Source organism: Coenobita brevimanus, chromosome 116 (genome assembly GCF_032717465.1).
Source record: "Coenobita brevimanus isolate Jiangsu-jjx chromosome 116, ASM3271746v2, whole genome shotgun sequence".
NCBI classification, from domain to species: Eukaryota; Metazoa; Arthropoda; class Malacostraca; order Decapoda; family Coenobitidae; genus Coenobita; species Coenobita brevimanus.
The window spans coordinates 46,998,256-47,014,253 of record NC_137069.1 but is presented as its reverse complement, the minus strand read 5'-3'; positions in this window follow the sequence as shown (position 1 = coordinate 47,014,253).

Genomic DNA, 15,998 nt, shown 5'->3' with positions numbered 1-15,998 from the left:
AACGTCTTAACTACTAGCAATCTCGTCGGTGCTGAAGAAATAACATTTTTACCAAACAATCTAGACAGTGCAAAGAAACAGCGTTTTAACTATTAACAATCTCGTCAGTGCTGAAGAAATGACATTTTATCCATTAGCAGACTTGCCGGTTCTGCAGAAATAACATTTTAACTACAAGAAGTCTCGCAAGTGTTGAAGGAACATTCTTTTAGCTATTAGCAGTCTTCCCAGCACTAAAGAAAATAAATTGGTATTACCCTTAACAAAACTAAGCACCCGTCATCATAATGAAGATGTGTTGTTACGAGTAGTGATATGATAAGCTATCTGTTATCGTATGATAAAGTGTTAAGCAGTTTTTGTACGATAACGTCTGTTGCTTTTCATTTCTTTTTTTTTTACCACCAGACGATTTTGTTCAGCATAAAAATGACCCTTTTTTGTAAAGGGCTTTAAAGATGAATGTATTAGAAGTCTCTGACAAGCTGAATACAATCGTCTGACTGTTGTTGCTGTTGGTCAACCCTGGTCTGTCTGGCCGAGCAGACCTATAGACCACAAACATTCAGCTGCCTTCCTGTGGCATAAAGATCCTCTCCAGGGTCGGAAGAGAGTTCTTTCGCATGGCGAAGTGCAGGAAAAGGGGAGGAGGCATAGCCCTCAAGGAGATAAGCTATATATAGGAGATACTCGTATGTATGATTAACAGTATCAGACCAAACATCGATTACTTGGTAAACGTGGTAGCACAACTAAACAAACAGGAAAAAAAAAAAGTCGTCACACTGAAAGAAGTAATATTACTTCTTACCGATTCTTAGTTTTATATTAAACAATTCAGATTGGGTCATCATTTTTTATTAACACTCACCTGTTAATGTTTATTACAGTTACAGAGTACAAAGGTAGAGATGGAGACATGACGATCTTTCTATTACTCAGGCTATCCTCACAGAGACAGCCAATCTGCTGCAAGAACAGAAACTCAGGTAGGCTTCAATTGCAAGGCGCAGATGAATTCACTGTAGTATCCCAATGTAATAATAATACCATCATTACTACTACTACTCCTACTACTACTACTACTACTACTGAGGTGGTTTGGCCATGTGGAGAGGATGGAGGGTGAAAGACTGACGAAGAGAGTGTATGTGAGTGAAGTGGAGGGGGGAAGAGGGAGGGGGAGGCCGAGGATGAGATGGAGGGATGGGGTGGAGAGGTATATGAGAGAGGGGGGTGTGACTTGGGAGCAGGGCAGTGAAATGGCGGGGGACAGGGAGACTTGGAGGCGATTTGTTTGTGGCCACCCCAAACGGGATTGAGGCGTCTGGCAATAGATAGATAGATAGATCCCAATGTAAAAGCCACATGATCACAATGGTGACATATGTGAAAGGATGGTATCCCAGGATACACTCAGTGATTAGTAGTAGTAGTAGTAGGAGTAGTAGTAGTAGTAATGATGGTATTATTATTAGCAGTAGAAGAAGTTGGCACATTCTACATGTACTGGGATATCAAAGCTCTGTCTCCCCTCTTTCCGTAATTTATATCCTTTTTAAGTTTTAGAGAGCGGCTGATCCCCAAAAATAATATTGGAAAATTTTGTAGAGTGGAAGACATTATCATGGAACCAGACGAACTGGCCCGAGAAGCTTCTTTGAAATCCATGTGCTTACTTTCCCTTATTTCTAATTCCTTTTATTTTGGGGAGGGGGCTGACGTCCAAGAATCTTTGGGAGGAAGGTTACGCCCCCCAAATATCGCGTTACGGATAAGAGCCAAATATGCATTAAGATATCAGAGTCATATCTGGCCTCCTTTCACTGTTTCTCAGATTTTTTTTTTTTTTTTTGGGGGGGTAGGGGCTGATGTAACTAAAAATCATGCTTGGAATATTATATACAGTGGAATACCTTCGGAGTACCCAAATAAGCTCTCCTGGGAATCTTTATTCATATCCATCAATAGATTAAGAGGAGTTAACACACACACACACACACACACACACACACACACACACACACACACACACACACACACACACACACACACACACACACACACACACACACACACACACACACACACACACACACACACTTAACTTAAAGCTATCTTTCTACTACAGAAGACGACGCCTACTATACTCTCATTGTCTTTGGTGCTAACATGTGTGATTGTGCAGACCAATCCTGGCTCTGCAAACTTTGCCACACAGCATGTCAAATCTGGGTTTGCTAGGAGAACTCTGTTTTGGTTGTGCCTCCAATGTCTACACTCTTCTCTGGCCAGGTTACGAGCTTCTTCGGGGTGTATAATTCCTTCGCTACAGAGGGCATTCCACTGTTTTCTGTCAGAGGCATGGGTTTCAAGATTTTTTAGTATTATGTTGCATTTCTTCAGAATTGTCATATGATCTTTTAATCTCTTCTTCTGTCCCTCTGAGTTGCGACGTGCTGCAGGGAGTTGGCCATGCAAAACCTGGAGGGGAAGTCGATGCTCAGGCACGCAGAGCACGTGGCCAACCCGTCTCAGCTGTTTTTTTTAGCCAGAATTTTTTCTATGTTGGTTGATTTTTGCCCACTGAAGAATTTGTGAGTGAGGGACTTTATTCTCCCTTGTTAGTCCTAGGATGCACCAGAAGCATCTGATATGAAGTGGCTTAAGCTGTTTGATGTGACACTGGTAAGTGGTCCAGGATTCAGCACCATAAACGATGGTGGACAGGCATACAGCCGTATATACAGATACTTTCGTCTCAAATCTCAAGTTGGTGGCTTCAAAGACTTTGGATCTCAGACGTCTAAAAATGCCTGAGGAGTGGTTGATTTACTCAAGGATTTCGGCATCAATTTTATGCTTACCTGTGAGCACAGTTCCAAAGAAGATATGAGTCTCCACCTGTTCTACATTTTCGCCATTTGTTTGTAATGCAAGTTGCTCTGTTCGGTTGTTTTTCTAAGTTATTTTTTCTGTTTTATTGGCATTTATTTGGAGCCCCATTGCATGGTATGTGTTGGAATGGAAACGATGGTGAGACTCTGTTGTAGGGCTTATGGGTTATGTGCAAGGACAGCGTAGTCGTCAGCGTATTGCAGCTCCAGGAAACGAGCTAGTTCAATCTTTGATTGTGCTTGAGGACGTCTGAGATTAAACACGTTACCGTACAAACGGAACTGGATTTTTATTCCATCATCAAGGTTCATTTGTTGATGACTTAAATTGATAGGTGTTGAAAATGACAGGAGCCACGTCACATCCTTGCTTTACACATACGTCCATGTTGAAGGGTTCGTATTTGCTTCCACCTACGGACACGCAGACATTCATGTTGTCATGCAGGCTCTTCAGGATGGTAAGAAATTTCATTGGAACTCGAAATTTTGAAACGTCATTCTATAAAAGTCCTCTATTGACAGTGTCAAATGCTTTTGCAAGATCAATGAATGCAGTATATATGTCATGGTTCTGTTCATGGCATTTCTCTTGTATCTGCCGGATAACAAAGATCAAATCATAGGTACTTCATTCCTTCCAAAATCCACATTGTGTTTCAGGAAGTGTCAACCAGTCAGATGTTTTGTCAGTCTGGATAACATTATCTTGGCTAATACTTTGCTAGTATTTAAAAGGAGGGAGACGCCTCTGCTTTTGTCACAGCTTGAGTGGTTCCCTTTCTTCGTGTAGATGGTTACATTATCAGAACTAAGACATTCAGATGGAATTGATGATTACTTCCAGGCAATCAGTATGCAATTACAGCATGAAGGCGCTGGTGGAGTAACTGGCCACCCTCTTTGTTTAGTTCAGATGGTATGGCATCAGGGCCAGGGTTTTTGTTATTTTTTAGAGATCGGATGGCCTGAACAGTTTCTGCAAGTGTTGGTGGGATATCAAGACTTTTGCCTGAGTACGATATTGAAGTGTTATACCCATCTTTCTAGGACTGCTTGCTTGTCTCCCAGGAGTTCTCCTTCGGCTGATCGATGGGAGTTATGTTGTGTTTGGTTGGCCAATAGATGTTTTTTATGGACTTGCAGGACCCATGTTGGTCATTAATATCAGCATCTTTGCAGCTCTTTTGCTCCCACAGTCCACCACTTGTTCTCCATGTGACACAGTTTTCTCTGTGTTTCACTTCTGAAATCCTGGAATTCAGTTTCTAGGGTTAAGGCGTTAGGCTGAGCCAACCAGTTGTTTTATGCTCTAATCTTCATTGCAAGAAGGTCATGTATGCCCTCATGATTTTCATCAAAGCAGTCTTTATGGCAGCGAGTGGAGAAATCCAGTGTTTCTCCTGCAGTGCTTTGAAGCGGTGTCTTAATGTTCAGCGATTCTGCATCTAGGTTTGTTGTATTGCTGTTTGGGTTAAGTGATGGGCACTGAAACAGCTTGTCTGTACTAGTGCTTCAGTAAGTGTTACAAGTTGCTAAAACCTTTAAACTATTACAGTTTAGTTTCTTGGAGGATGGTCTATGGCACATTCCTAGACGTATGACTAGTTGCAGTTTGGTAAGTATAAGGTCATGCTCTGTTGGGCACTCAGCGCCTCTCATAGCTTGGGTTATAAGAACTTATCTTCGATCTCACTGTCTAGCACTGAGATAGTCAATTAGGTGCCAATGGTTAGACAGTGGATACACCCATATGGTCATCTCTTAATTCATAGGTTGGAAAATGGTATTGGTGATGACCAGACTGTGTTCCGAGGTTAAGAAAAGCAGCCAAAGTCCATTGTTGTTCATGTTACCAACACCATGGCACCTACAGTACACTGTCAGAGGTGATTATCTTTTCCTACTCAGGCATTAAAATCTCCAAACAGGATCAGTTTGTCATTATGTGGTATTGAGCAAACGGTGGAATCCAGTGAGGCATAAAACGAATCTTGACAGTGTCCTCAGAGTCAAGCATTGAGGCATAACCACTAATGGTGTTGCGTATTGGCCTTTAGAGAGTGGTATGTGCAAGGACAACTGACTCTCTGTTATATCAACAGGTGATTCTTGTATATACTGTAGTAGATTGCTTTGGACTGTAAATCCAATACCACAGTTGAATTTTACATTGTCTGGGTAACCCTTTCAAAAATAGGTATATCTTTCTCCTACTCCTGTTAGGTTGCCCTGAGAAGAGAGTCTGAAACAAGGCAGCAATGTCATTTTCATATCTTTTTCATTTCACAGGCAATAAGGGTAGTTCTCTGGTGGGGCCGTGTGTCTTGGTCAGTACCAAGCAAGGTTTATGTGTTCCAGGTAGCAGGATTTTTTTGGTTTGTTGACCTCAGTGTGGGATCCCTTGACAGACGTGGTTATCTGCCATGGTGGTGCAGAACAGCAAATGTTTAGATCACCTTTTCTAAACTCCTCCCCATCAAGGGTCAGCAGTTGGGCGTCCGTTTCCGGCTGCTTAGTCGCACTGGATGCTGCCAAAGGCATGACCTGCTTCTATAGCATCATGCCAGCGACTACTGAGCCAGTGCCGCCAATTGCAGGACTTGAGCTCCAGGTTCCAGCCACATCCGTGACCTGTAAAGGTCATCCTATGTCGCCATAGGTATTTTGATTGTGATGAAAGGATGAAATGGAGTTTAGTATAGCAGTGGACTTGCACAGTGAATAGATTTGGTGTGATGGTGAGGGTGTGCAGTCCTTACTACCACATAACTAGGCCCTTCTCAGCCTGTGATGGTGGCGTGAAGGTTCATACGACCGTCTTCTGAGAAAGGTTGCAGGAGTATGCCGAAAGCGCTGTCTGTTGAGCTCCACCTTCCGTGGTACCCCACTTACGGATTTATCGTTCGTGGTTTATTCCCGTAGTCTTAACCCATCCAAGGGCAATACACATGGCAGTGGACTGGGAACAATTAGTCTGACCCCTCACTGATGGCCCTTCCAGCATGGGTAACCCTGTCCGGCTGCTGAGTTAGTGTGGAGCTCTCCGCGCTGGTACGGCCCTCCAGATTTACTGGATATGCAAGCCCCTATGGGGACAAACACACACACACACACACACACACACACACACACACACACACGCAGGCTGAATCTCTGGCAACCGCATTGTGCTTCACACAATGCCTCACAGGAATGGTAGTTCTTAAAGAGAGAGAGAGAGAGAGAGAGAGAGAGAGAGAGAGAGAGAGAGAGAGAGAGAGAGAGCGAGAGAGAAAGTGAGAGGGGGGGGGAACAAGAATATTTTAACTTGTTTTTATTTTCCTGATCAAAAATTACCTGTAAGTACAATGAGGTTTATTATTCTGTAGTTTATTCTTGCTGTCACCAGGTGACTTTTTAAAAAGAGAGTTCTTTCACAAAAGGAATTCCACATGATTTCCATTAACCAGATTGCTTCAAAAGTGACATCGTCTGGCAGTAGCAAGATGTGCAAGTGACATCGTCTGGCAGTAGCAAGATGTGCAAGTGACATCGTCTGGCAGTAGCAAGAATATGATAAGAAAAGACGTTATAAGAGTGAGAGAAATTAACTCAAATGATTCAGTACAAGACTCACTCGGCTGAATAAAATCACCAGTTGTTAACTTGATGAAGTATTTGAGTTGTCCCGACCATAAGAGGGGTAACGGTGACAGAATTAACTTTCTCAAGTGTTTGTGACTCACATCCAACTCAGTAATATAATTTAGTATTGGTTGCAATAATGCACACTGGCCGCTAACAGAAGATTTTATATCGCTGTATGATGAATCATTTTTGCAACATTTGCTGCCCTTCCTCTAACTTTCTCTCTTTTGAGCGCCACCTAAATTCCTCTGAACCTCACCTTTTCCTTGCAGATACTCCACTGTCTGAGGCAACTGACAGCATACCCATTTCTGTATCCTTCTGCAATCTCTATATTCAGTTTAAAGCCAAAGGTGGCTGTTGTTCATATGTATGCAACAACATATTCTTGCTTTCGTGCTCCTGAACTTGAAACTTCTGAATTCTCTATTCTCTGGCTTCAGCTTTGCTGTCATTCTCTGACTTAATACATCTGTGTTGTTTACTTATCCCCTATTTCTACTATGAAAAATTCTTTGATTCTCTTACTTCTAAGATGGAACACACTCTACTGTATCAATTTGTCCATTCTCTGAAATCTCCATTATAGGATATTTAAATGTTCACCACCACTTTTGCACTCCTTTCCTTTCACTGATCCACCTGGTGAACTAGCCCACATCTTCTTGATCCTTAATGACCCAGAGCAGCTTGTACTGCACCCTACTCGTATCGCTGTTGGAATGAGTTCCAACATACCTGATCTCTTCCTTACAACTAATTCTTCTGTTTATGCTGTTAATTTTTCCTCTCCGTTGGGCTTCTCCGATCACAACCTTTTCACCTTTAATCTGTCCTTTCGCTCCAGTAAGACCTGTGGAGGCTCCCCAAATGTGGCGGCTGTGGTATTTTGGGGCTGCTGATTGGGATGTCTTCAGGCAATACTTCTTTGATTTTCCCTGGAATGATTATTGCTTCTATGGCCGAGAGCCATCTGAGTGTGCCTTGCGCAATACACGGGTTATTCCCTCGGGTATGGAAGCATATATTATTTTCTCTTATCCTGTAACTAAAGCAAAAAAAAAAAAAAAAAAGGCTTTAATCACACTCGTTCTAATGCTGTGCGCAACAAAGAGAAGGCCTACAAAAGGTAATGGAGCAAACCCACTCCCGAATCTCATATCATGTTTCTGCCCGAAATAGTGCTATCTTTTCATCGCCCTACTACAAATAATTTCATTCTTACTAAATGCTCTGAACACACCAACGCGAATTCTTCCCACTCCATCTGGCACCTTGCCAAACAATCTTTCTAACAACTTTACCGCATCATCCTTCCCTCCTCTTCTCCACTCTGGTTGTTCTGTAGCTGTTTTTTGTGCTGATAAAGCAGAAGTCTTCTCTCAGACTTTCTCCTCCAATTCCACCTTCGATGATTCTGGTGCTGTTCCTCCATCACTTTCCCCTGCTAACTGCCTCATAGCTGACATAAAAAAATTTCTTCAACTGTGTGTGTGTGTTTTTTTTTTTCCTGGCATCGCTGGCCACAATACTAATAAGGCATATGGACCGGATGGGGTCCCTCCTGTTGTCCTCAAGAACTGTACTTCTCTGCATATACCCTGCCTATTCAAACTCTTTCACCTTTGTCTGTCAACTTGTACCTTTCCTTCTTGTTGGAAGTTTGCTCTCATTCAGCCTCTCCCAAACAAGGGTGACCATTCAAAGCCCTCTAACTATCTGCCAATAACTTTATCATCCTGTATTTAAATTTTTATAAAATTAATTCTTAACAAAAAATATTCAAAGCACCTTCCCTACCACAACCTTCTTTCTTATCGCCAGTATGAGTTCCGCCAGGGACGCTTCACTGTCGTTTTTCTCACCTACCTTTCAGACTCTTGGTCATCCTCCTTTCAGGACCTTGGCGAAAGCTTTGCCATTGCACTTGACATCTCAAAGGCTTTCGATAGAGTTTGGCATAAATCTTTATTTTCCAAACTGCCCTCTTACGGTTTCTGTCCGTCTATCTGTGCCCTCATCTCTTGGGACCTTTCCGGTTATTCCATAGCCGCTGTCTGTCGTAGACTGCCATCGTTCTTCTCTTAGAGCTACCAATAGTGGTGTTCCTCAGGGCTCCGCCCTATCACCAACTCTCTTCCTATTAGGCATCAATGACTTTTTAAGCTGTACATTTAACCCTATCCACACGTACGCTGATGACTCCACCCTTCTCCTCTCCATTTATTTTCCGCATCGTCCATCTCAGCAGTTACTTCAACAAGCAAGGACCGAGGGTATGGCACATCTAATGTCTGACTTGGTTATATCTCTGATTGGGGCAAAAGTAATCTTGTTTTTAACGCTTCAAAAACTCAGTTCTTACATCTTTCATCTCGTCAAAATTTTCCGCTGGAGTATCCTTTAATTTTTAATATTATCCAACTCAATCTCACATCATTTGTAAACTACTTGGGGTTGCATTCTCACGGGATTTATCTTGGAAAGGTCATATTACCTCACTTGTAAAACATGTTTCCAAGAGATTAAGTATGCTAATCAAACTCCGTGTCTTCTTTACCCCTGCACAGTTATTGACTGTGCATACGAGATTTAATCGCCCCTGTGTGGAATATAGGCCTAACTCTCATGTGTGGGTAGGCTCCCCACATACTTCCCGCCAAGGTGGAGTCAAAGGCTTTTTGTTTCATTAACTCTCCTCTTATTGGCTCCCTTCAACCTCAGTCTCTTCGCCAAACTGTTGCATCTTTATCTCTTTTCTGTCTACTTCAGTGGTCACTGCTCCTCTGAACTGTCTACTTGCATCCCTCCACCACTACGGCGGATGTGAAGCACCCATCTAGCAACAAACTCTCATCTCTTTTCTGCCACTCTCTAAAGCAAGAGTTAACCCTTACTCTTAGTTCTTCATGTATGCAACAGATCAGGTCTGGAACTGTCTTCTTCTATCTGTATTTCCCACTGTGTATGACATCCTGTCCAGGCATCTCATAACGAACAGATCTTGAATTGGCTCTCTGTTGTCTTGTTTATGTTTATGTTTTTGTTTTTTTCTCGGAGGGAACAATCATAAGGGCTTCTGGCCTTTGGTTCCTTCTTCCATGCATAAAAAAAAGAAAAAAAGATGTATGACCTATTTAACTGTACTTTCTGCTCAATGGCTCGTCATACTTTATAACTTTCTGATCCTTTGCTTGGTCCCTCGCCTTGTTTTATCAACATGAATGAAAGTGTACAATTGGAAGTTGATGATGCCTGAAATAAGCTTATCACTGTCATATCATCATCATCATCATCATCATCATTATAATAATTATCATCAGTAAGGACTCCACATTCTGTGTTCTTTTTTATATTGCAGATATTATTTCTTTTACTGGGGGAGGGGGGATGATCTAGAAGGCTGGCATTCCAAGATCGTTTGAGATAGAGACTTGAAATTTTCAGGAGTGATGTACCTTGGTTGCAGTTTTTTTTTTTTTTTTTTTTTTTGCACATTTTTTTTTTCTAGCACTAGCGACGCACTAGTCCCCCTCTATAGTATTTTTTTTCTTTTCAATTTCTGCTCTCTTGTGCAGTAAAAACCACTGATTCGATTTCTTCGCGAATGTTCCAGTCGTCAACATACATCAGTACACCTGGGTATTGATAATGAGAGCCAACAAAAATTTTTTTTGAGATATTGAGGAAAATCAAAATGGCCGCCTCATGCCTGAGAATGATAAATCGGAATGTGGCCGATTTTGACCAAACTAGGTGGAAATGTAATGGATCAAGAATGAACATGATTTGCACTGTATTAATGACCTTGACCTTGATTTCAAGGGCACAGATCAAAATCCGTAAAATATTTTGATTCATACAGTAAGTCCCTTAATATCTGTCTAGCTATCTATTGCCTGACGCCTTAATCCCGTAAAGGGTGGCCACAAACAAATCGCTTCCATGTCGCCATGTCCCCCGCCATTTCACTGTTTTCCTCCCAGCTCACACACTCCCTCTCTCATATTCCTTTCCACTTCATCCCTCCATCTCATACTCGGCCTTCCCCTCCCTCTTCCCCCCCCCTCAGTCTCACTCACATACACTCTCCTAGTTAGTATTTCGCTCTCAATCCTCTCCGCATGGCCAAACCACCTCAGTGTATTTCTCCTAACGCTTTGTATCACAACCACATCCACACCACAACACTCCTTCACTTCCTCATTTGTCAGTCTGTCTCTCCATGTAACTCCACATGCTCCTCTCAAATAACTCATTTCCACTGCACTCGTTCTTGACTTGTGTCCTTTCAACAAGGTCCAAGCTTCACTTCCATACGTCAGAGTTGATATCACAATACTGTCATGTAGTGACAACTTCCATGCTCACTTCCCAGTTTCTTATCACTGCTTTCAAAGAAGCAGCAACCTTCTTCCTTGTTGTACCCTTCCAAGCTTCCATCCTTTCTCATCACACTACCCAAGTAATGTTCTCACATTTTCATTTTCTCATCATCCGACCTCATTATACATTCAGTTACTTTATTTCTCTCAAAGACCATAAATTTACTCTTCCCTACATTCACATTTAGATTCCGTTTCTTACACATTCTCCCAAACTAATTCACAACGCCTTGCAGTTCTCCTTCGTCTTCACATAATAGTTCATAATATTTTCCACATTCCTTGTCTGTCCACTGTGACTTATGGTTTGTCCAAATCCATGATGGCCGCGTATAACTTCTTTCCTTTCTCTAGAATTTTTTTTTACTAAAGATCTAAAGATGAATATTTGATCTACACAGTCTCTTACCTTCCAAAACCTTACTGTTCTTCTCACACTAATTCCTCTGTCATTTCCCTAATTGTCAATAAGTATCCTTATATACTTTTCCTATTACTCTAAGAAGACAAATGCCTCTTTGAATGCCACACATTTCTTTTTCCCCTTTCCTTTGTACAGGGGAATAATCATACCTGACTTCCAATCCTCCGGGACTCTACCTTCCTCCCAGGCCAATCTACACATCATCCATATTCATTCTACTACAATCTCTCCCACATGCTTCATCATTTCACCACACACTACATCAGTTCCAGCGGCTTTCCCCATTTTGACTATCTTCATTGTTTCCAGTACTTCCATCCAACTGATCTCTTCCTCCCTTCTCACCTCCCTCTTTCTCCCAGCCATTAATTCAGTAAACCACCCACTCTTCTCATCAACAGCCATGTATACCTGAGGATAATTTTGTGCCTGAAGAGGGTATAGGCTATCACCAACCCCCTCCCTGCAAAAATGTCCACAAGAGCACTGCCCTTTTCATCCACTTCTGGAGGCACACCACACTCACCAAATTCACATTCCCTATTTTTCCATTCATAACTCCAAGCAAAAACACTCATTTCTCTCAAACTTTTCCATGCACGCTTCCACATTTGCCCAGAACTCTTCTTTCACTCTGTTTGGACGATCTTTCATTGGCACACACACACACACACACACACACACACACACACACACACACACACACACACACACACACACACACACACACACACACACACACACCACCCACGTTTGTATACACACATACAATCACCCACGTTTGTACACACACACACACACACACACACACACACACACACACACACACACACACACACACACACACACACACACACACACACACACACACACACACACACACACACACACACACGCCCACGTTTGTATTCCTACTTTCAGTCTTACCCACAAAATTCTTGACGCACCTGATCCATGCTCTCTTATATTCTCCTTCCATCTCTTGCACACAATACTTAAGTCCTCTTTTGCCCTCTCATTTTCATCTACTCCCGCGAAATACCCCATCCATACTCTCACTCTCACATTCGCACCTTTCCATTTAGCTTCAGCTAATCCACATACGTCCACTTTTGCACCCTCAAGCACCTGGACAATCTTTCTTTCAGCTCATCATTCGCACCCTTACATTTCATGTTGCAACCTGCACCATGTCCTTTGTCCGGTCCTGGGTCATGACCTGTTTGTCTATCCTGGTCCGAGAATTCTTGTTTGTATTTTTAGTTAGTTGTTTTCCGGGGAAGGGCACTAACCCTCCGCCAACCCACTTCTTGACACACAGAGAACACGTGTTGGTTGGTTATAAGGTTACCATCCAGAGTATTAATTGATTTCCTGGTTTATAGGAAATCATTTGGCTTATCACTCAGTGTGAGTTACCCTGAACTAGGGTACCACCACACTGAGTGAGTGAGTGAGTGAGAAATTGCTTCAGCAGTTTCAGAATTCTAATTATTATTTTGTTATTATTATTATTATTATTATTATTATTATTATTACCACGACTACCACTACTAATAATACTGGTAGTAGTAGTAGTAGTAGTAGCAGTAGTATGTTGTAGTAGTTGTGGCAGCAGCAGCAGCAGCTGTCGTAGTAGTAATAGTAGTAGCAGTAGTAGTAGTAGTGGTAGTAGTAGTTGTTGTTGGCTCATGAGAGAAAAGAAAATCTTCCACTAGTTGTGTACCACGCTGAGTCCCTCCCACGCCTCTCACGTCTCCTGTCTTAGGCCACAAAGACTATAAGCGGCTTGCCAACATCCCTGCAACTAAGCTAACACACGGTGGGACGGGGCCTCTACCCATCTTTACATAAGCATCACCTTTCAACCAGATTCCATGGAGTTTCAAGTCAAACTCATATCTCTTCAACTTAACTCCTCCAGTACGATTACCTTTTTCCTATTATATTCCTGCTACAACTATGCGATTTTATTCAGTATACCCTTTCTCTAAACAATAACCAATGTTACAGTTTCCTTTTCCCTTTTCCTACTTGCAACAACCAGATGAGTTGTTTTCCTTAGCTTAGGAAATACCTGTCATAACAGTCCCACCTATCAGCACAGTTTGTACCTCTTAGCGCAGTCTCTGTAACGTTGCAACCATTTTTCACTACGATTACTTTTTCTTCTTTATCATTATTGCTCAGACAGACAATTTAATTATTTCTGAATAGATGTATTCTGCACTTGGCCACAAAACGCCGCTATTTTCGTTAGCAGAAGAAAATATTCTTCCACTGACACTTTATTTCCTTCTTTAACGAAGTTGGAGGGGCTATGTATTCAACCGTATTTGTCTGTCTGCTTGTGTACAAAATGTCTCAAAAAGTAATAATCGGATTTCAGTTAAATTTGGGCAATGGGTCATGGGAGAGTTGATCAGAGATTTAGGGGGATCCGGATATGGATGCTTTGGTGTATGTACTCTCTGATATTATGGAACAGGACAGACCGTAGAATTAATGTAGTACATAAAATACGGTACACCTTTAGCCCGGCACGTGGTAATAAAAAATAAATTCAACCTTTTCAGCCCGAGGATTTTTTGCATTTTATTTTTTCTGCCACCAAACGATTCTATTTAACTTATGAATGATGTTCGAACAGGAGGATATAGCCTTCATTAATTTCCTAGTGAAGAAAGTCGTTCCTTAGTTGAGTTAATGAGTCTGGAGGCATCAAGAGGAAACTTTAATGATCCATCAGCGTAGCAACGTGATTAAACATTTTACAAATAACCAGTTTAAATTTTAGGTATCTTTTTTATAAAGAATCCTCATGTCCTGAATTTTTTTTTTAATTCCCATTCCCACTAGTTTGGTTGTGAAGCAGTTGATGCCTGTGAAAGTGAACATGATAGTTTAAAGAAGCAATCATGTATAGATCTTTGGCTCAAGAATGTTTATGAAGACAACCACACTTTTCTGTGCCTTACCTAAATGACGGGTGGTAGATGGGGGCGCCCATCATCCACTCACTTAATGTAGTGCTGCCCAATTTTTCTCTCACTTTTAACATTCTTTTTTATTTTGTCCTTTTTTCTCCGTTTCTGCTGTCACCTCTTATTCTTCATTTTTTCACTTCGGGGTGACTCTACACTGAGTGACAAACCCATACATATTGGTTTCCCGTGCCCCGGGAAACCAATTATATCGTTTGGTGGTAACCATATAACCAAATGACAGGGTGTAACGAAGTCTACAATGGTGCCCCTGCTAACTGGGTGGGGAGACGCCTATGTGGCATCCATCCGGGAACAAAACTTGCACATTGACTCCTGTGGTGATGCGTTGTCTATTGCAAGGGAACATCAGTTCACTGCACGGGATGACCTTGCAGCAACAATTACTGGCATGTGATTGATGGGTATACTCGGCCAAACAGACCGGGGTACTTCACCACCAACAACGACCTAAATGTCGACCCAAAGGAGGCTCTGCCATCCTCTAAGCAGTGTCCTCTTTACTACAACTACTATTTATACGTTTTATTTTTGCTGTGTGTAAATATGTTTATTTGGATTACAAATGATCCAGCATAAAAGCCACACATTTCTTTTTCCCCCTTTCTTTTGTACAGGGGAATAATCATACCTGACTTCCAATCTTCCGGGACTCTACCTTCCTCCCAGGCCAATCTATACATCATCCATATTCATTCTACTACAATCTCTCCCACATGCTTCATCATTTCACCACACACTACATCAGTTCCTGGGGCTTTCCCCATTTTGACTATCTTCATTGTTTCCAGTACTTCCATCCAACTGATCTCTTCCTCCCTTCTCACCTCCCTCTTTCTCCCAGCCATTAATTCAGTAAACCACCCACTCTTCTCATCAACAGCCATGTATACCTGAGGATAATTTTGTGCCTGAAGAGGGTATAGGCTATCACCAACCCCCCCCCTGCAAAAATGTCCACAAGAGCACTACCCTTTTCATCCACTTCTGGAGGCACACCACACTCACCAAATTCACATTCCCTATTTTTCCATTCATAACTCCAAGCAAAAACACTCATTTCTCTCAAACTTTTCCATGCACGCTTCCACATTTGCCCAGAACTCTTCCTTCACTCTGTTTGGACGATCTTTCATTGGCACACACACACACACACACACACACACACACACACACACACACACACACACACACACACACACCACCCACGTTTGTACACACACACACACACACACACACACACACACACACACACACACCACCCACGTTTGTACACACACACACACACACACACACACACACACACACACACACACACACACACACACACACACACACACACACACACACACAAACACACACACACGCCCACGTTTGTATTCCTACTTTCAGTCTTACCCACAAAATTCTTGACGCACCTGATCCATGCTCTCTTATATTCTCCTTCCATCTCTTGCACACAATACTTAAGTCCTCTTTTGCCCTCTCATTTTCATCTACTCCCGCGAAATACCCCATCCATACTCTCACTCTCACATTCGCACCTTTCCATTTAGCTTCAGCTAATCCACATACGTCCACTTTTGCACCCTCAAGCACCTGGACAATCTTTCTTTCAGCTCATCACTCGCACCCTTACATTTCATGTTCCAACCTG